This window comes from Tamandua tetradactyla, chromosome 6 (genome assembly GCF_023851605.1).
Source record: "Tamandua tetradactyla isolate mTamTet1 chromosome 6, mTamTet1.pri, whole genome shotgun sequence".
Classification (NCBI taxonomy): domain Eukaryota; kingdom Metazoa; phylum Chordata; class Mammalia; order Pilosa; family Myrmecophagidae; genus Tamandua; species Tamandua tetradactyla.
This window is the reverse complement of record NC_135332.1, coordinates 126,770,780-126,793,708: the sequence shown is the minus strand read 5'-3', so window position 1 is coordinate 126,793,708 and position 22,929 is coordinate 126,770,780. Positions and strand designations below refer to the sequence as shown.

The following is a 22,929-nucleotide window of genomic DNA, read 5'->3' as shown; positions in this document are numbered from 1 at the left end:
CTTTCCTATTGAACTGAAATAGCACCTACAATATATTCATGTGATTTGATCAGGTGGCAGCACCACTCTAATTTCACTACAATTGTTTTATGTATTTTTTAATGTGGTACAGAAATCATCCATCATTATCATTCTATTTCAAAAAATTCAAGAATATTTGATTTTTAAATTTGCAGTCAATTTTCCAGAAGAAAAAGTGGCATTCTTTTGAAATTTTCAACAAATTTGATTAGTTTATTAGAGAAAAAATTCAAAATGGTAAGAAAATGTTAATCCTATGTTTGATACTCCTTTATTTTATTGTAAAAAGTCCTTCAGCAATGATGACTTTTTTTTTCATGATGATTATCCAAAAAGATTAGGAGTCTGTTTCGAGTACAAGACAGAAAATCTTGACATCCACACATTTTTTAATCAATTTCACACAGTGAAATGACCGTAGGCTATGTCTTTCATAAATGATGGACAAAGGAACTTTATTTGATACAAGCCAATCCCCTGTTAACATGGTGATGCAATATGCTTGTATTTTTATCTTAATTCCACTTTTCCAAGGTAGAGGGTGACTTAGTCAGATCAATGGCTGTGAGACTTGATTCCAAAAGGGGTTATTCATAGACTGCATTAGAGCACAGAATTCTGCACAGGGTATCACAGGTCTTCTGTGGGGGGAAATCAAGTCAGATCCCATTAGGAAAAATGTGACAAAATATCAGAAATATAAAATATGAACACCTAAAACGATGGAATGATTTTCAGGAATAAAATTCTCATATATCTATTCACTCAACTTATATTTATTAAGTATATATTATATGCCAAGGATTATTAAAGACATCTTACATGTCAAATATATAGACAAAAACAATTTCATACACATTTAATTTTAATTTTATTAGTATGGGAATCCATTTGAGTGGCTAGAACATAGGAATTATATGATCTAATTTAAATTGAAAGAGCATTACCTTTAGTGGTACATGGAAAATAAACTATTAGGACAAGCGTGGAAGCAGAAAGAAAAGTCAAGGCAGCTATTGGAATAACCCTGTTAACAGGTAAAAGGTAATAGTGTGGGATTAGAAAAGGATTTATTGAAAGTAGTAAGATTCTCAATATATTTTAAAGATAAATTTGGCAAGGCTTACCAATTTATTTTATTTGTGGTTATGTAGAAAGAAACTAAATAACTCTGAGACACTTGAGCCTTGATAATGAGATTTTGCAGAGATTACAGAGATTGGGAAAGAGGCAGGTTTTGCTAGGGAGGTGCAGCGTCTTCACTTTGGACAAATTTAAAAGTTGGAAATACAAGAGATAACTAGCAAGCAGTTTTACAGAGGCATCCAGATTTTATAATAAAAGTATGGCTAAAGATGCCTATTTGGAAATTGTCAGTAAATTGATGGTACATCAAGCCATAACCTGGGCAACGATGTGGGTAGAAGTAAGGAGAGCTCTATCAATTGAGTCCTGTGGCAGTATGAATATATTAACAAAACAAAGAGGAAGTAGGGAATAAAACTTAGAGGAAGCAGTATTGAATAAGGAGTAAAACCAATGAAAACTGTGTTCTGGGAGCAAGGAAATGAAGTATTTCATGAAGGCTAAAATGGTCAGTTGTCACATGCTTCTGATGGGTCAAGTAAAATGAGGACTGAGAAATGATAAATGAATGATGCAAGATGGGAGTCTTCAGTGACTTTAATAAGAACTGTTTTTTTCTGAAAACCCAGCTGCAGGGAGGTCAAGAAGGACCAAGTTAGCAGAGTGGACACTACAAGGATAGAAAACTATTTTGAGGAACTTTCTATTTTATTTCATTGAGAAATATATTGATGGGACATGTAATCAGGATTTTTTTTAAGTATGAAAGGCATTATAGAATGTTTATATGCTGATGGAAATTATGTTAGAAAGGGGAATATATATTGCAGAAGACTATCAGGACAATTGCTAAAGCCATATCTTTAGGTAGGTTAAAAGAATGAGACACAGTACACCAAATGAGAACCTGGTTGTCTATATTAGAGAGTTCAACCAAAGCAATAAGATCAAGAGAGCCATTAAAGAATGAGGAGAAAGGAGAAAGATGAAGAGTTATTGATGCTAGATGGGGATTGAATGTGATACAGTACTATACAGGATTTCTGGAACTCACTTGGGGTCAGTTGAGGATTTTCTCTAGGCATGTTGAACTGCCTACCTATAGGAACAGATAGGAAGAGAGAACAGGGGTTAGAATTTTTGAAATTTGAAGGGCACAGAGAGTGGAGGACAGGTAGATTTAAGAGGCAAGAGAGGTGAGAATGGTTATAATTATGGACAATGGGATATATTCTGAATAAAGAGAGAAGTGAAGATAAAGAGGAGGGGAAAGAGAGCATAGAAACAGTGAACAGCTGGTTCTCTTGGCATGTCTGATGGGTGTTGAAAATTGCAGCAATTAGATGAACAGAAGGAGCTAAAAGGTAAAGTGATGGTTGCATGACACAGGGATGTTTGGAAGAGAAATAGTGGAAGAGAATAGTGGAATGGAAGTTGTTGGTATAGGCCAAGATTATTGGAGTAGGTGAATAAAGTAGATTGGGGGACAAGATCTTTGGAGAAGAGGAAGTTTTAGTCCTGGTAGTTAAAATCCAGGAATAAGTAATGAGTCACTAAGGATTAGTGTAGTTGAATGATCTACAGTAAGCTGGATGACAGAATAGTTAAGAAACAAGAGCCCATATTCTGAAGCTATACAGATTGCTACCACTAGGAGAACAAGCAGAGTATATGGTTTCATGTTATGACAAATGAGGCATCAAATTTATAAGAGTTTATTTCACTCCAAACCTCAAATGTTGTAATGCACTATTGTGCGTATGTACAGTGGTAAAAGAAATCAAATAATAAAAATAAATAGAGAGGTGATGGATAGAAAAATAGATTGATAGATAGACAGATGTACATGGATAAACATAAAAAAATAAAATAATAAAATAAAATAACGGCATTCATTTTCAGGACAGGAATCTGAATGACATTGAGTAAACTACTCTGGGGCAATACTTTTTGTATTCTGCTACAAAAATGATAAGGGTAGTGATAGACTTGTATAAATAATGCTTACTTTTAAGTTAAGAAAACAAAATTGTCAAATATTTATGAAATATGAAGGGAAAAAAATAAGCATTCTTCATCAGAATGTAGCATTTGCTTTTTAATTTTGTATCTAAATTACAGGGCTTCAGTACCTGAATACTCTTCTGAAATACTAAGTAAACTTTTTTGTGGGATTGTTTTTGTTAGACTGAAGAAATGAGAAAGGGCATATATTTTATTAAAAATAAAAATTCATCAAGTCTTCTGAGTTTTGTTTAAAGTTTTGCTACATATATAAAATTATTTTAAGAACTGTAATCATTGTGATTTGTTAATGTGATTTATATTGTCCAGACTTTAGAATAGGAAAAGGTAATAAACAACTAATACATGTAGACATATGTCATGGTTTTATTTGCTGCTTAATTTTACTCCTGCTGGTTGCTGCTACTGTATAACCTCTCCAAAATTATCAATGAATTCCATTTTTTGAAGTAGTATTTATAAAATATCCTGCTCTAAAAATGTTTTGAGCAACCATAGCTTTCATAATATATTATGGAGAGCATAGTGGAAAGACTGAGCAATAGAAATTCATTATGAATAATTCACTTGTAATGATTTTCAAAACAAAGTTATAAAACATAAACGAAAAATAAACTGATTTTGTTTGGCCTGAGTTAAGAGGGAAAATTTTTGACCAGAATACTTGTAAGTTACTTAAAGTTATGTTAAAAGAGTAAAAATATACACTTTTCTGTATACTGGTTTTATCTTCTTACCCTAATGCCAGAGTATAGATTTTCCTCTCATTTCCTATAACTCAATATCTCAAGTGTGTTTTCGTTTTAAAATTTAAAACATTTAAAATAATGGGAAGACAGGTGAATTAACTGAAGTGATTTCTTTTGTCCCCAGGATGTTTAAATCACTGGGTAATCAAAGTGGCCTGAAGTCCCTTTTTGTTAGAAAGTGGTGGAATCAGTATAGAAGGACTGTAAAAATAATGCAAGCAATAAATGAAGTCTCTTATTTTAATAAACATGCTTGAGGAGGCTAGCCTTGAAAAATAAAGTTTTCTGCTTGAAGCAAATACACTGTGGGAAATGGAATCTTTGAATTCAAGTTTCTTCATACTTGGGTGGACACTGAGGGCTGCAATAAGTATATTTTGTTACTTGTTATTTTATGTTTGCTCCTTCACAGTGGAGGGACCCAAAGAAAGCAAGTGTTATATGTTGCAATTATTCTATTGTGTAATAATTTTCCTCAAATTCTCGGATGTAAGAAGAAATAACTCTTAAGTGCTTTTTGTTTATGCAAGCATGCTAGTCCTCAGTCACTGAACTGAATATAGGGGATTTTTAAGTGATTTCATGGTAATTCATTATATCTAAAATAATATAAATTATAACAGCAAATATTTATTAAGGATCCAGCATATCTCAGGCACTTAAAGCACTTAAGGCATTCTTTAAGTGCTTTAAGATGAATTCTTTCACTTCATCCTTACCATAACCCTGTAAGATAGATTCTGATATTTGTCCATTTTATTAATGTGGACATTGAGATTTAGAGATTTGGAGAAAATAAGTAAATCGTTAGCTACCACATAGGTAATATATGGATACTTTAACCAAAATCTGGTGGTATAACAACCCAAGTCTGCTGATTTTAGAAACTATTATCTTTATCACTGTGCCGTATACCACTCTATCTGGTAGGCCTGCCAGATCATTTTTTAAAACTTTTCCAAGAAAAATTACTGACTACTTTATAATGACTTTCATCTTTCCTTGATGTAATTAATATGAGCTTTTCCATATTAAGTCAGAAAGAAAATTATTTGGGACAATACATTTTTTGTTGGTCGCCTCCACTGAATGTGAGGCACAAACTGTTAGATATGCAGTTTCCTGTAATGCTCTGCTTAGCCTATGTCAAATCCTATCTCTAATTCAGGAATATGTGTAAGTGCTTTTTAAGTCTATTCCTGTCTTGAAAAGCCTGCTTTAACTCTTCAGGAAATAAGATGTGAGTCCATTATTTACTGCATAATGTCAATTGCCAATTCTTTAAAGTAACACTTTATTTGAAATCTAACAGTTTAACCATTGTACCTATATTCTAAGATTTGATAAGCAAATGTATGTTTATGTCTTCCAATGAAGATTCAGTAAGAGCAGGTTTGGAACTAATTACTGCGGGTTAAGTACTATTACCCTAATTCTTTTTACTTTTGCCTCTGGGTTTGTTAGTACTGGATCTATGAACTTTATAAACAACTCACTTAATTGATGAATACTTTGGGTATTTTCAATCTCATGGACCTCTATGTAGTCTTTGACTTATTAACTATTCATTTCTTGGAAGAATTTCCTTACTTGCTCATCTGACACTTCAAAAGTACCCTTTCTAAACTCCTTTTCTATCTATGCAATATAAATTCAGACTTAATTGAAGGTACTCTTCCATTTTCACTAAATGCACACTCAACGGTAGTTATAAAATCTAATTCGTTTGAAATAAATTACTCATATAATGTGCAAAATCTGTACCGCGTATCCGAACTCTCTGTTGAGCTCTAGACCCAGTTCCTGTTGTAGATTTTCACATGAATGTACAACTAGTTCTTCAAATTCAATATGAAAAAATTGAACTTACTACACACTCACCCCCCTAAAAATATTTCTCCTCCTCTCAGGACATGGCCCCAATACTTGCCCAACCAATTTCCCATCCTTTTTCTGATTCTACATAGGCAATTCCATCACCTTGCCTGGTTGACTACTTTAAGCAATTCCCATTCCTATACCATAATCTATTTTCCTAAAAATATTGCTCATCCGGTATGATTTGTTTTCTATTCCTTTCTTTATATGGCCACTCGTATATTGACATTTCTACCATATGAACTCCTTGTAGTTCTTCAGTGATTCCCATTGCTGGTTTCTTCAAAGCCTTTGTCCAAGCTTCTCATTTTACAGAGAGCACACATCTTCCCTAACACTCTGTCCCTTCACCCCTCATCCTTTCCCCCCATCTGTCTGCTTTATGCATCATTTTTTTCAGTCCACAGCATTTTTCCTAGAGAAAACATTTCTTGATATTTGAATTCTGGATTGTGACCTTCTCCTGATGGAAATTTTCATTTCACGTATTGTAGCCTATTCGATATTTGATAATACCCTACTTCCTTGAGACTGCCATGTCTTCGAAAGCTGAAAGAATAATTTATCATTGCAGTTTCAGGACTTAGCATAGCAAATTTTACATAGAAAGAGCATACAAAATTAATAAATAAGTAACAAGAATAAGTAAGTGTCTTCAAATAATTCACAGATTTACATCTATAGGCCTAGATTCTGATTAGGAATAGACTTATAAACAACACTGGAAGTCAGGAGACAGGATTTTAATTTTTTTTTTCTCCACTGAACTCTAACTGGAAAGTGGATAAATAATTTAATCTTCCTTAACAGTTACTGGACTAAATTGCTTCTAAGAGCTTGTGAAATGTTATTCTATGTAAAACAACATTTCCATTTTAGTGACCTGGGAAGAATTGAAAGCAGAATGTAAAGAAACTTTTTTGTTTAATGTGAGGGAGTCACGTATAATTATGGGTGTTTTATAAACACATGAGAAAAAAAGAAAATTATCCAAATACTTGGATTACAAAATTCTGTCCCCTTGTAGCTTATGCCTTTATCTGGGCTTTTTGAGGATCTTGTTATTTAGAAATTTCTCATTTTAGAAAACATGGTCTATACCCAGTACCAAACAATTAAATAACTGGCTTACTATTGATTTATTTCTTAAATTTTATTTTTTTTTCTTTTTTATTAGGAACAAATAGTTACTCTTATTTTGTTTACTTAGCACTTATACTATTAATGTTTCCATTATTTTTATGACTTTTTCATACCCTAATCATAGGGATTTTGGATTATCTTCTTTTATGTGATATGTATTATACTCTTAAGTCAATATATGTTCATTGAAAGTGGTTTCATGTCAAGAATTTACAAAGAAATATTGCATCTATTTTCCTGAATTAAAGAAAACCTTTTATTTTTTCTCATGTGCTTATAAAACAAAACACAAATATACATGACTCCATCACATTAAACAAAATTTTCCATACGTTGTAATTTTAAATATTTCCAAGTCACTAAAATGAAAGTGTTATAAATAGACTAGCACCTCGCAAATGCTTATGGTCGCTCATAGCAATCTGACAAGGAAATATACTGTTTCGATTTAATAAATCACATCATAGAATAAACAGTAGAATTGATAGCAATAAAAAGAAATATTTTATTTTCTGATTTGTGAAAATGCTCTGTTAAGGACACACTCTTGTGAATGTATCTAATCTAAAAACCAGCAGGTAGCAAGCACTCATGTTGCCTAATGTTAGCAGTGCCTGTTCAGCTGGAGATTGTGGTTCACTCTTGACCGAGTATGTAGACAAGGTAGATTTGTAATTGATTGAACATAAAATTCCAATATACACACTTTGAAACCTGCCAGCATCTACTGACTATGATGTGTTAGAGATTTTTTTCTTCTTTGGAACATGTGCTTTATAAACACAATTGTCACTCTCGGGAAAGAAAAAGTTTTTCAGAGGTCAAGTAATTGTAAAGGAGAAATATATGAAGGAAAGAATGATTTTTAAAGTCTGAGAGACATGGTTGCTCCGTTTCCTCATCCACCTATTAGTTGTGTGGCCTTGGTCAAATTAGAAAAGTTTTCTGAGCCTTCATTTCCTTAAGTATGAAAGGAAAGTGTATTTCCTACCTCCATGGTAATGTGGGAATTCAACGAGAGTCAGGTACCTCACATAAGATTGATCAGTTAATGAATCTTTCCCTGTTTCTTAGCATCTTTATTGCCTAGGTTTTAAATTTAAAATGGGTGAATAAATGTATTATTATGATAAATTCGGAGAAACCATCATCATTTACCTTTTATTAAGGAAAGAATTATACTAATCATCAAATGAGGTCCCTGGTAAAATTGTTCATTACTTGAGTCACCAGAGAATATATTTTTACTTTCATCCATTTACTACCATCTCTTTTTTTATCCTTGTTTTAGATACATACTTCTCAGTTTATGAGTATTTTCAGTATTTTTAAGAACACCCTCCTGTGTTATTTCCCCCTTTTTGCGTAGTCCTTAACAACAATCTCATCCCTTTACATAAGTATCCATTTTATTGTGAATTATATGTGTATGAACACACTCAAGTATAAACATTCTAATTTGTGTGTGTGTATCTGTGTCTAATTTATATGAATGGTATGATGCTATGCTGTGTAAGGCAAATGCATGGCTTCACCTCCTTCCTTTCCCTTCCCATTCATTCATCCATTCAGCCATTCAACCACTTTTCATATAGGTTTACACTCACCAATATTCATTTTATTCTATGGATTCTGATCCAAACTAGTGTCATTTATTTTGTTATGAATTTAACTATTGGCAGTATGCCCCATGTCCTTTTGAAATAACTTTTTTTTTAATTTAGCACTTTCTAGTTTTACAAGATGCTTCAGTTCGTCTTGCATTTTCTTTAACCACTTCTTAAATTAGCTATTTCTCCAAGTCTCTATTCTCTTTATCAGAGAACAGTGCTTAGAAGCCAAGACCTGGTTGTGGGACCGTTTGCTGCCATTTGATTCCATTGCCCCAGCAGATGCACTTAAGAAAATATGAGTATATACTAAGCCATATATTAATGGAAACATGGTATTTATTTCTGTACCCATTCAATTGTATGTATACTAAGATAGATATGAATTGATCAGATATAACTCACTCTAATCCAACAGCGTTCATTCAAGCCATCTTCCCTTTTTTATTTCCAGTTTCTTTCTTTGACAGTGAAAAATCTGTCTTCTGTTGCCTAATATTAATTTACTTATTTGTTCTTTCTTATGAGTGGGGAGAGATTGAAGGATAGAGCTAAAAGGGATTATTTTTACATTTTGTTAAAGTAGTAGTGTTTCATTTTTTTATTTTAGTATCAGATTATTTATTTTTATCTATTAATCTTGTAGTTTGCAAATTTGCTAAACTCATTTATTATTTCCGATATAGATTTTTGTAGATTTTCTTAAAGGACTATCTGGTCATCTGCAAACAAAGATAAACAAACAAAGATAGCTTAGCTCTTTTTTTTATGAATTTGGATGCTTTGTTCCCCTTCTCTCCCCCCCCCCCCCACTTATTGTGCTAAGTAGGTCTCCAATACAATGCTGAAAAGAAGTGATGAGAGCTAATATCCTTACCTTGTTACAAAGTTTAGAGAAAAAGTATTTAGTCTTTCACTACTATGTTCATATATTATTCTTTACTTATAATTTATTTGTCTGGTTTTTTCATCAGGGTAACACTGGCCTAATTGATTGAGGGGGAATTTAATTTTCCAGAAACTTGTGTAGAGTTGCATTGAATTGTATTATTTTTTTCTTTAAAATTTTGGTAGATTTCACTAGTGAAGCCAACTGGACATGGAGTTTACTTGTAGTACTCTCTGTAAATAACAGTTTAAATCCTTTAATAGATAATAGGGCCACAAAGATATCTATTTCTTCTTTAATAGCTTTATTAATAATTAACATGATTACCTGCATATGTTAAAACTGTGCAATATGGTGAGTTGTACATTTGTATACACTCGTGACACAGTCAACCTAATAGTGAATGTATGATCACCACCAAAATTTCTTCACGCTCATTCAGTATTTCTTTACGCTTGCGCCTCAGCTGGTGGGTAATCCAAATCTTCATTCCTGAAGTGTTTAACCCCTGGTGACCTTGTTCGTATTAGGTTGCTCTAATCTTTTATTGCAGTTTACCAATAGACATGTAGAAATCCTGGGAGATACTCTAAGAAAGTTCTCTTGGTTGCGAGTATTATTGTCCCTATCTCCGTCATATCGTAGCAATAAAATAAAAACATAGTCAAGTGGCTGACAGTTACCTGCCATTGTACCCACACTGATTATGCCTTGTTTGGGTTCACATTGGTTTCTCTGCTGGCACCTTGGGCACGCAGTAGTAGTAGTAAGAGAGTCAACTATGGCAAGGGCAATCTACATGTTTGACTTCATGCAGCTGCTACGTGCTGGCTACCAACACCTAATGGTTTGGGGGCACCACCAAGCCACTGTGGATGTCTTCAGACAAAACTCCACTTATCACCCGAACCTATAAGTTTCCACTCTATGAAGGATGAACATTTTCTAGAATCGCTGTCCAGTCATCACTGAAAGAAGCTCCTTGTTGACACGGTATTGGAAATGGGGTCATTGATTGCGTATCCTTTGAGGAAGGCCAGGAAGAAGATTTTGATGTTATTGCAGGATATTTCCACAAAGATAGCAAAAGCTCTGGGATATCAGTTGATTGAAATATATGAATATTGATGAAATAAAACTATCTAGTGGGCCAAAGATAGCCAGACCTATCTTTTTTTAATTTTATTTTTGTCAGTGTTATTGTTTGCATTTTGATTGTATCTTTGAGGATTATTCACAATTTTGGAGACAACATGAGCAATTAGCCCCACCTTCAAAAAGCTGTTTGTCAAGAATTCTGATTATTGCGTTAGCCTTACTGCCCTCTGTCACCACCCATGAGCATATCATTCCTGCAAAATTAGGTCCTTTTCGATGGACAGCTCCCACATTTAATTCATGGCTTCAGAGATAAGTAATTAAAATACATTTTTTTGTGAAATAAAATTTTTATTTTATAATAGTTTTTGATTCACATAAAATTTGCAAAGATGGTACAGAATACCCATATAACCCATACCCAGTTTCCATATCATTAACATTTTATATTGAACATTTTTCACAAATAATGAACCAGAATTGCTACATTATTATAATTAACTAAAATTCATACTTTATTCAGATTTCCTTAGTTTTTACCAAATGTCTGTTTTCTGCTCCAGGATCCCATCCAATATTGCTATATTATAATTATCATCATGTTTCCTTAGGCTTCTCTTTACTGTGAGATTTACTAAACTGCTTTTCAAGGATGTTGGCACTATTCAAAATATTTCTCAATGTCATTATAAAGGTATATCTTTTTGGCCCTATTAGTGACATAAATAATGAGTGGTCTAAGTTGTTGTTTCCTCTACTTTACTTCAATATAGGCCAAGGCTGAGTTTACGATTTAATCAACCAAGCAAACAAACAATTTGAACCATTTTCTGTTGATCAAGCCAGTGCAATAAATTGAAATTCATTTATAAGAGTACCCATGTTGATAAATTCAACTTGATCTTGAATTATTTTCCTCTCTCTGCCATGTAGCACTCACAATTCATTGCTACGCATGTTTTGTCAATTGTAATTGGGGAAGATTGCAACTTTTTAAATATTCAAACTTCTGGAATTGAACTTATATAGTTCTTGGAGTGATAATGGGGTTTGGACTGGTACTAAAGGTTTGTCAGGATGAGCCTAAGAAAAAGTGGCATTCTCTTATAAAATGGAACATTAAAGTTTTAATTAGAAAAGCAAAACTGCTATGAGTATTACAGAAAAGGGATTTGTTATAAGAATAAGATGCTGCATAACTAGAAAAGGAAGAATTTTAATACAGTAATTTAAATGATGAAAATAGTAAAGAAAAATGTAAAATATATAAAGTTGTACACATCAATAATATGTGTATATACCAGTTCAGAAAAGATATCTCTATGTCATTATTTTAAAGGTAACATTTGGTTTTAAAATGTTAACTAACTGATTTCCTGAAAGCAGTTGGCAAAAAGAATTATGGAAAAATTGTCCTATTTTTTTCTTGAAAATCCATTTATTGCCCTTGTCTTCTCTGCTCTGTCACATAAGCAGATTGACTCCCACTGGCTGTGATTCAAGGCTGTTTTGTCAACTAGATTCCAGTACCTTTCAAATGTTTTTTGCCAGTATCGTTCCAATTATATGACAGGAAGATGTTCAAAACTAGTCTTTCTCTTTGTCTCTGTCACTCTCTCTCTCTGGCTTGAGAAGCATGTCTAGCAGATGGCTAGATTTCCCCATTAGACTTTGGGCTATTATTTACTTTTTAATCATTCAACAGGCAATATTATTATCACTGTTTATAAAAAATAATTTTTCAAGTATAATTCTAGTAAATATAATAGACTTCAACTTACTTTTAGGAAAAATATTTACATTAGAGCCAAGAATTTTTATTCCAGAAAAGGAATATTTAAATGTCAGGGATGTTTTGATGGACATTTCATAGATATTGTTTTCATAGGAGAAAATATGTTTAGATGACCAGTGAGTTCCCAAATTTCAAAACATTTTCAAATGCTATACAACAGACATGATTTATAGCCCTTACAGAATAACATTATTTTCACCATTGTGCAAAGCTCTATCATTACACCGTAGGAAGGAGAAGAGTCCCTTCATGCTGAGCTACATTTTTATATATACATCAGAAAGTGAGAATGTCAATTAGTGTAAACACTCTTGAACCACAATTCAACTTAAATGAATTAAACTCTAACTTAACTATGCAGATTCAGATTTTTCCCTATCTCTAAAGTCAAGTCTAGAGTCTTTTAAAAGGAAAAATAATAGGTTTTCCCAAGTTCTCTGTACAAACCCTATGCAATTTTAAAAATGCACTCTATTACTTCTATTATTTCAGTGAAACTACATTACCTATGCATTAGTTTGCTATGACTTTTATAACAAATTACCACAGATTTAGTAGCTTACACATGACCTATTTATTACCTCACGGTTCTGTAGGTCAGAAGTCTAGGTGGGCTTAGCTGGGTTCTCTGCTTATAGTCTCACAAGAATAAAATAAAAATGACAGTCAACCTCGATGCTATGTGGACACTCTGGATGAAATTCTGTTCCTAGACTCATTCAGGTTTGTGGCAGAATTCAATTACATGTGGTTGTAGGATTGACATCCTCAATTCCTGTTGGCCACAACCCATTTTTGGCTTCTTGAGGCAGCCCACAGTCTTTGCCTTGTGCCCCCCTCCACCTTCTAAACCAGCAATGGCTCATTGAATCTTTCTGATTTCAACTTCTGTCAAATCTCTCTGACTTTCTCTCTGGCTTTACCCATCTGGATAATCCAGGATACTCTCCCTATTTAAGGTCAATTTAGTTTATGTTAATTAATAACCTTAATTAAGTTGACAAAGTCCCTTTTAGTATGTAGCATAAAATATTCACAGCCCTAAATTCTACAGCCCAAACACACATAGCCTAGAAATGAGTGATGCTGTAAAACAATAAATTAAACAAAGAAAAATAAAAAAGTAAAAAACAAAGTGTAAATTATTTGTATTAAAATTATAATAGAGTTTTATAACTGTTGTAATTTAAAAATACCAATAAATGTACCACTTCCTTTAAAATTACCAATTTCTATTCTCCAAATGGAGAATTTTTTGAAGACTTTCATGTGCAAATGATTTTTTGCACAAGAAAAAGACCATGATTTCCTGATAGACTCAATAAAGGAGGATTTACAATATTTATTTAACCACAGAACTTGTTTTTGACAAATGACTTTAATAACTACAGTTCTATGGTATAGATTTTTAGGAACACTTGAATAAACAAATCCCATGTGTAAGTGTAGATGCTAAATTCCTAAATAAAATTTAGCATGTAAAATAGAACTGTCCCTTAAAAAAAGCATTTGCCATGCTCATTTTTAAATCTCAATAACTTCAGGATGATTTACCATTGTAATAAATATCAACATGTTACAAAGTATTGGTAGAACTAATGATTTATTCAGATGCTAAAAAGATTTTAAGTAAAAGTCAATAGGCATTATTAATTATCTTAAAATATTAGAATAGATATATACTTAAGTGGCAAAGTAAAGAATACATTTCTCATATTGGTAGTGAAAATGACATTTAAATTTCAATGTTTAGAGATTTATTGTATTAGCAAGAAAAAAAGGAAGGAGTCTACTGTAACTATCATTAACTACTATTATTAAGAATGTATTGAGTAATATAACTAAAAGTCAAATATAAATAAGGAATAATAAAAATGCCTCCTTTAGATCCTATAACCCCAGAAATCCAATGAGAATTAGCATTCCTCTGATATATGCTCTCGTTATTCTCCTTCTCCCTTTCACTAGGGGCTGCTGAGTTTTAATTTTTTTTTGGCCTATTTGTGTGTCCTATTTATTTTTCTAATACTTATAAGACCAACATTGCTGGCTTAATTACATGTGTTTCTACCATTTACTTTCACTTCATTTCAAACTCAGGCTTTGTGTTTTCTAAACATATTCCTCTTTATTCTATCATCCAGAATTTCTCACTGAATGAGATAAGAAGTCAATGATTTCCAGGTCTGAAAAAAATATCCATTATTTAACCAAGCCCTCTCCATTCTTACCTATCTGAGTGGAATACTTACACATGGTTGGTTCCATTCCATCAGATAATAATGACACACATGATTGTATTGCATTCACTGTGGTCCTGCCTGTTTCAACTTTAGTTTGTCTCTTTCAACTACAACTTCTCTTAGTGTCCTAACTCAGTAAATCTCTCAGATATGTTCATTGAGGGAATATGCCATGTTCTATCTTCTGCCTATCACAGCTGAGTCATCCTAAAATTCACCTAATGCTTCTGAAAGAAGTTTTCCTAATCTAACAGGTAATTTCTTCCTACTCCTATCTAAATTATTTTGTAACTACCCAGTGTACATTTCTCAATCATTAAAGGATGAACTACACTTTGCTTTGTCCCTGTCTTGCATGAGGCAACTCTCAATTATCTCTCAATCCAGGATCCCTCCAAAATCCAAGAAATATCCTTTCTCTAGCATTTGACTTCACTGGTCTGTAGTTAATATTTGAGTTCCTGTAATGGTAAAAATAATACTCTTTCTTAACTAACCATTTAGAATATTTAGGTATATTAACACTTGCTTTTCATTTATAGTCTGTTTAACCTGGCCTCCAAGATCTTAATCTTTTTTCATTTCTTCCTCCAGCTTATATTCTGAATAAAAAACAAACTTTTGTGTATTGTTTTTTTTTGTTGTTGTTATTTTTGCGTTTGTTTTTATCACTCTTTGTACTCTTGAGTTTTTAAAAAATATCTAATTTCTAGGTCCAGAAAATTCAAAATTCCAGACATTTTTCTAAAAGTTTAAAAATTGGGGTTGATTTTCCAATTGGTCAAAAATATTAGACCTTATGAAACAAGATTTCCCTAGTGAGCTTTGTTTTGTTTTTTGTTTTTTTTTTTTTGTCAGCTTTGTTTCTGATAAACTCTGCACTGTAGCTATAGCTGAATCCATGATATGAGTTTCTTAAATCGTAATGATGATGGCAATTGGAAAGGGACATGTGTGGGGAGTGCTATGTTCCAGCTAATTCAGTTAAAATCCCTCTGAAGTTCGCACTTCACCAGGCATTTTTTAATGTAAAAAAAAAGGAAATAAGAGTAGAATTAGGAATTTAGTATCACCTAAACGTTTATTGTTAACAATCCCAGATTGAAATTCCATACCCAAAGTCTAACATGATGGATTACGTGTTTCGAATAAAAAAATTTAATGCAGGACAATGTAAGCAACAATTCTACCCAGGTTAATCTCACCAATGCCCAGTACATCTCACATTATAGATAGGTTGCTGTGTATTCTTCCTCTGGTTCCCCAAGTAGGACTTTGATCTCCTTGGAGATGTAGAAGAAAGCTCGTACTTCAAATTAGTGAAAGAATTAGTCCTCACATCAAGATAGAAATGCTTATCTGCCTCCAAAAGCAAATTCTTACTCACTTGTTTTGAGGTCCTCAACAAGTCTGTCATGAGCTGTGTTTGAAGATCCCAGAAAAAGTCATCCTTTATTTGTGTAGGCCCTCAACCCATCAAGTTTGCATCTCCTGAAAATAGCTGTCACCTCTCCAAGAGATGTAGGGGCCACAGCACAGAGGTTGCAAATGTTTTATGTGCTCTCTGACATGACCCATCAGTCTATGTCTGATTTCAGTTATGGCATACAAGTTTCCTGTAAGCTCAAAATGACGTTGACATTTTACCCTACATGCAAGCACTTTCCTCCTCAGGACCATCATCTCAGTTGTGGGAAACTGCTCTGCTTATAAGGAAGCTAATCTCAGAACTGTGATTATAAATGCTCCCCACACAAAAACTGAAAATTGGCAGTGCCTTGTCCTTTAGATGGGGAACTCTGAGAGGCATTCTCTTTGATTCTTAGCTGTTCGGAGGAAATTGAACCCCGTCTCCCATTGGAGTGACCTGGTAATGCCTTCTCTTATTGACTTCTTCTCTTTCATTGTCTCTATGACCCTGCTTCCTGACCTTGGTATTCTGAGATCAACTTCTCAGAATAAAATAACTGACATAACACATAAAACAACTGATCTATTTTCAAAATTGACACAAAAGCTAAATTGGAATCCAAATACATTAATAATCAGTTCAACTATCACCTCAAAGTAATAAAAAATAAAGGGCTCTTGGGAAACACTGTATTGAAGAATAGATCTTGGACTAGGGCTGAAGTGAAACTTCCTACTAACTTCCCTCATGTTCAAACTTTGAGATTCACATGACTCTTATTTACCTTCCCACTTTCAGTCAAAGATGCTAAACCATGAAGGAGAGACTGCTGAATCTGTTAAAGCCTTATTAAGCTAGCCTGTGGTAGGGAAATCTGTAAATGCAAGTTAATATGAAGAGAAGAAAAATTTTCCTATGTTTTATTTTAGTGACTCCAAATTTGAGAAACTTGGCCCAAAAGCTCACCTTTCCTCAAGGTTTAATAACCAGATAGGTCAAATAAGTGAAGAAGTTCACAATAAATGAAAATAAATAAGAGGAGAAAAGAAGTAGGTGATGGTATGGAGAGAGAGAGACTCAAGAAATGTGAACTCCAACACTGTTCTGTTTTGGAAATGAAATTGCAGTGCTCTCCCTTTGCTGAAATATGAGAAAATGATGGTGATGATATGGCTATTTCTTAGGGTTCCGCAAAGGTATCTTCTTTTAATCACCAATCTCATGTAAGCTTACGATGGCATGCCAAGCAACTGATAAGACAAAGTAATTGCAGTACCAATGTTTTCTTTGTCCACCCTTCTCCACCAAAGAGATGAAACCAACAATTCACTGGGAAAGTCATTAACCTTCTTTGGACCACTACACTGACACCAACTGCTGGGCTTCGTGTATCCTACCAGAATTTGAGAACTTGGAACTTTATCTCTGACTTTCGGAATGCTGCATCATAGTTCTACTTTAGACTTCTTTATTCTTTTTGTTTTTTCTTTTTCATGTTGAGGTATAGTTTGTTCATAATCAGCACACAACATAGAATGCCATATTTTTAAACGAATGGAACAATTAAAAATTTAGACTAATTTTTATCATTTCTAGTTATTCCTTCAGCTAAACACATCAACTATACACTGTTCTAAAGAGTGAAATATGTGTGTGGGTGTGTCCATGATACGTCTGGGTTTTTCATATGTGAGTAAAAATAGTGCTGAATGTGTCTTTTTTAAATATTGGAACTAACAGGAACAAACCAGAAGACATAGCAAGGCCAAACATACACAGTGAGACTGCTCACATAATATATGTGTGATGTCAAATGGTATTTCTTCAGCAGATACTCCAGTCTTTTTTGGATATGGACCTTGGACTGGTCTGGTAGTCTAGTGAGATCCAGGGATTCCTTATCAAGTTTAATATTTTTAAATGCATAAATGAAAATGAATAGAATCGCAAGGAGAAAACCAATTTGATTGAAATAAATTTATTGAAATAGAAAAGAAAATACCTTTGATATAATCATGTATGTCCTTCTTTATTAATACATTAAATAACAAAATCTATTTGTGGGTTTAATAACTATGCAAATTTTGAGGTGGTGCTAAAAGTAAATGCTATTTTGATATAGCTGTGATTTCTATTGATGACCAAATCGTAGGTACTATTAAAACTCCATTATCATGTTGCACATCTCTATTAGCAAAGGCTAATTTTTCAATACAAGTAGGTGAAAATAGATACATAACTTCTTTCCTTCTGAATTCGTGGACCTCCTGCATCCTAACCAAGGACTCTTGTGAGTTAGTAGACCACAGATTAAGAAAAAGTCGGTCTACGTTTGTTCATGGTTGACAATGAACTCTCACTCCGTTGTTTATCTATATCGGGAGTTGGGGACAAATGAATCATGACCCGAAAGTACTCATCTCTAAAATAGGAAGAGTAATAGCACCGACACAATAAATTTAAAGTGATTTAAATATAAAATGCTTATGATAGACTAATGTAGATTATAACCCAATAAATGCTCATTATTGTTATTATTGGCACCTTAAAGTTGAGAAAACTATGCTTAGAGATGTTGGAAAATTCACTTACTAGTGCACATGAATAAGATGAAACCAAAATGTGAGCCCAGGCCGTCTGCCTCATTCTTAATCGTGATTCTCCTCACACATGCAAAATGGGACTTCTTGAGTCACAGACTAGAAACTGAGCACAGCACTTCAATTTAGATGTCACTGAATTGGCATCGTTGGATCAATAATTCTGTCCTATGGACACTTTAATCAAACTGAAACCTCAACATGGCCTTACTGTCTGCATCCTCAAAAAATATCATTATGTGGCTTGGTAGGACAATAATATAGAGACCAGAAGCATCTGGCTTCTTCGTAGCAGGAAGACTTCAGAAGTCTTGCAGGGAAAATCAGCCACAACGCTTCAGACACCAGCATTAACAATCCACACACATCAGTACCATATGACTGTGTTAATTATTGCTACTTTATATTGTTACATTATAATTGTATATAGGTATATTATTACTCATTATTAATACTTGCAGCTTAAAATCTTTTCCTATGATAATAGAGTTTAGAATATTTTTTTTAATTTCTGGAATTCCTTACAGGAAGAAAATTACTACATATTCTATAAATCTAGGAAGAATAAACCTGGAGAACAGGTTGTGGTGCTTATAGTGACTAACTTTTAAGGATGTAGTAGAAAGTGATCCTGTACCAATTAGGATCCTATTATTATTATTATTATTATTATTATCATCATCATCACCACTAATGCTCCATATTATAATAATAGAGGTGTAGATTAGCACTTCAAATAATTTTATACACATTATTTCAATTTTCTGTATAAAACATTAGTGTGCTCACCTGCCATGCAGGAGACCCAGGTTTGATTCCTGGTCCATGCACTTTCCCAAAGAACAAACAAGCCAAGCAAAAAAACAAACAAAGAAAAAATTCAACAAATGGTGCTGTAATAATGGGATACTACTTGGAAAAATAATGAAATGTGATCCTGCCACACAGTATACAAAAAAGGAAAATCAAAACATCAGTGTGGGGTATGTGAGGGTAGTTCAGTGGTAGATTTCTCACCTGCCATGTGGGAGACCCGGGCTCAATTCCCGGCCCATGCACTTCCCAAACAAACAAACAAAAGAAGCCGACAAAAACAAACAAACAAAAACAAAAATTCAACAAATGGTGCTGCAATAATGGAATACTCACATGGAAAAAGAAAGAAATGTGACCCTGCCACAGAACATACAAAAAAATAACAGTGTTTCTTTTGTCTAAAAAGAAAGCACGCTCTTACTATAAGAATGGAAAAACAAAAAACAAAGAAAACACAAAAATATAAGGAAACAAATATTTAAAAAAAAACCTGTCAGTTTCACTAGCATTGATTTTTGATGAACATCTTTCCTGATATTCATAGCGTAGATATGTGAATAAACACATACATCTATCTACTTATATTGTACACAGGTAGAGTCATAAATACCATCAGTTGAGTAAACTCATGCTTTTTATATTATAATATGAATGGACATTTTTCCATTTTAATAAATATTCATTATTTGAATAACTGCAGAGTATTTCATTTAGTTATGTTTCATAAGGTATTCAACCACACTTCTATTATTGGAAATTTAACATGTTCCTATATTTTCTACAAAATAGACTATGCTGCAGTGAGTATCTTTGACTGTCTAAACATATTTCAAGTTCACCTAATTACAGTAAAGGGGAAGCTTCTAATTTTAATTTTTAATGCATATTACCCTACTACTCTCTAAAAAGGTTGAACCAAATTATAATTACACCAAAGGGAAATACAGTGTCCGGCTTCTCTCTAAATTAATTGGCACCCAATTATTAATAAAATGTGAAAATTTTACTTTCCCTACTTGAACACATCTGCTGCGGTCCAAAACTGATTAACAATAAGTCCTAAAGAACAGTGCAAGGCCACCTAGCTGGACATGTAAAACCCATCAACCAACTTCATCTTAAATATATCAGAAGGTAAGATTAAATAGGTTATCAATGAATGAGGATTTCTTTAAAGACATGGCTCAGAAGATTTCCCACCATGCCCATCTCCACCAGACGCTCCATCAAAGTAAGGCCTTAAGACAATCCTTCAATTAGATGAGCATGTGCCTTACCCTATAGCTTACGAGGACACTGGATCTGGTACCTGACATGAAACTGAAAAAAAATTTGAAGAACCAAAGGCAGATAGGACTGATTCTCATAACAGAGTGAAAGAAGGGAGGAGGTTCAGGTGGATGCAGTCTACATTTTCATGGTCTGGTTAAGCAAAAAAGCAAACTTTTGCTGAAGAGCAAAATGGTCACCAATGCCCAGGCATTTTTTTATCAACTTTGTTTTTTTGTGTGCAATATAGCATCGTATACAAAGCAAAGAAAGAAAAATGCAATAGTTTTCAAAGCACTCTTCAACAAGTAGTTACAGGGTAGATTCCAGAGTTTGTCATGGGCTACCATACCATCCTCTCAGATTTTTCCTTCTGCTGCTCCAGAATATAGGAAGCTAGAAGCAATGACTTTTTTTATCATCCCACTAAACTTTTTTTTCTTTTTTTGTGAAAAATAACATATATACAATAAAAGCAATAAATTTCAAAGCGCAGAGCGATAATTAGTTGCAGAACAGATTTCAGAGTTTGGTATAGGTTATAATTCCACAATTTTAGGAAATTTTAGGAAAACTTTCTAGCTGCCCTAAGATACTGGAGACTAAAAGAAATAGCAATATAATGATTCAGCGATCATACTCATTTGTTAAACCCTACCTTCTGTGTATAACTCTATCATCACCTTTGATCTTTCTCCCACTCTTTAGAAGTATTTGAGCTATATTCATTTTAACTTTTTCTTATTGGAAGAGGCTGTTAATATGAGGTAGGGAGATAGAACTAGCTGATGTTCTGGAGTGGCTGGGCCCTCTAGGTTTCAGGACTTATCTGGTCCAAGGAGACATCTGGAGGTTATAGGTATCTGGAAAGTTACCCTAGTGCATGGAACCTTGGTAGAATCTTATATATTGCCCTAGGTGTTCTTTAGGATTGACAGGAATGATTTTGGTTGGAGTTTGGCAAGGTAGCAATGTCTAATTGATGCTTGCATAAGAGTGACCTCCAGACTATATTCTTGACTCTATTTGAACTCTCTCTGCCACTGATATTTTATTAGTTACACTTATTTTCACCCTTCCGGTCAGGATGGCATTGTTGATCCCATGGTGCCAGGGCCGGATTCATCCTTGGGAGTCATCTCCCATGCCATCAAGGAGACTTTCACCCCTGGATGTCATGTCTCATGTAGAGGGGAGGGCAATGATTTCACTTGCAGAGTTGGGCTTAGAACAGTGAGGCCACATCTCAGCAACAGCAGAGATCCTCCAGAAGTAACTCTTAGACATACAAATAGGTAGGCTAAGCTTCTCTGCTACCTGCATAAGCTTCACAAGAGTAATCCTCAAGATCAAGGGCTTGTCTATTGATTTGGGTGTCCCTAATGTTTGACAAAGTATCAGAGGATTCCCTGATGGTAAAGTTTAATAGTTTCATATTTTTGTCCCATTCCTCAAGGGACTTTCCCAATACTTTTTGATTATCTGCTTAATATATTCTATGATGTATCCAGGTATTACATTAAGCTATACAGGGTTAAAGGCCCTCATTCTTATTCTGGGTTCCCTGTGTTTCAGTTGTTCAAATGAGCAATCCAGACAGGTTGAGTTAGATTATGTGCTACAGAAAATTTAGGTTCCAGACAGAATAAACCTTTCTTCCTTTGGGATCAAAGAGTCAGTGCGGTTCCGAAATAGAAACAATGTTTTCCTTACCCCTATATTCTGAATTACCTTAATCCTAACCTGATCAGCTTCGTTCCTATCTCTGAATAACAGGTTATACATGTATAAAATAGCCTCACAAAAATCCAGAAAGAATAATTATTCCTTTGGACTAAATGTGTCTGCTATAAGAGCTACAATCTAGGCTCCTGTTTTCTTATAAGCATTTTCTAAAGGAGACCATACAATAATTGTTCTTTTGTTTCTGCTTTATTTTGTCTCATCAAATGTCCCATGGTTTCATTCACATCATGGCATGCCGAACGACTTCTTTCTTTTTTTGTAGCAGCACAATATTCGATCACATGTACACACCATTGTTCGCAAATCTACTTCACAGTCAGTGCATCCTTCAACCACCTGCATTCATTAGGCATCGTGTATAGTGCCCAAAGTCCACAGTCTATCAACACACTGAATTTTAGGTAAACTCATTGCTCCCAAGAGAAAGATAACCAATAAACCCGCCCTCACCGAATAGGAAATCTGCACCTTCCCTTAACTCTTGTCCCTCCCCACATTATTTACTCCTGCTGTTGCTGTGGTAGTGCTGATGGTTTCCTGCCCAAGTGTT

General features: G+C 33.8%; 1 long non-coding RNA gene across 1 annotated transcript in view; it reads left to right on the top strand.

The window, feature by feature from the left end:
- The window catches only part of LOC143686352 (uncharacterized), a 56,235-nt gene that overhangs the window by 381 nt on the left and 32,925 nt on the right, over nt 1–22,929 (top strand). The window lies entirely within an intron of this gene.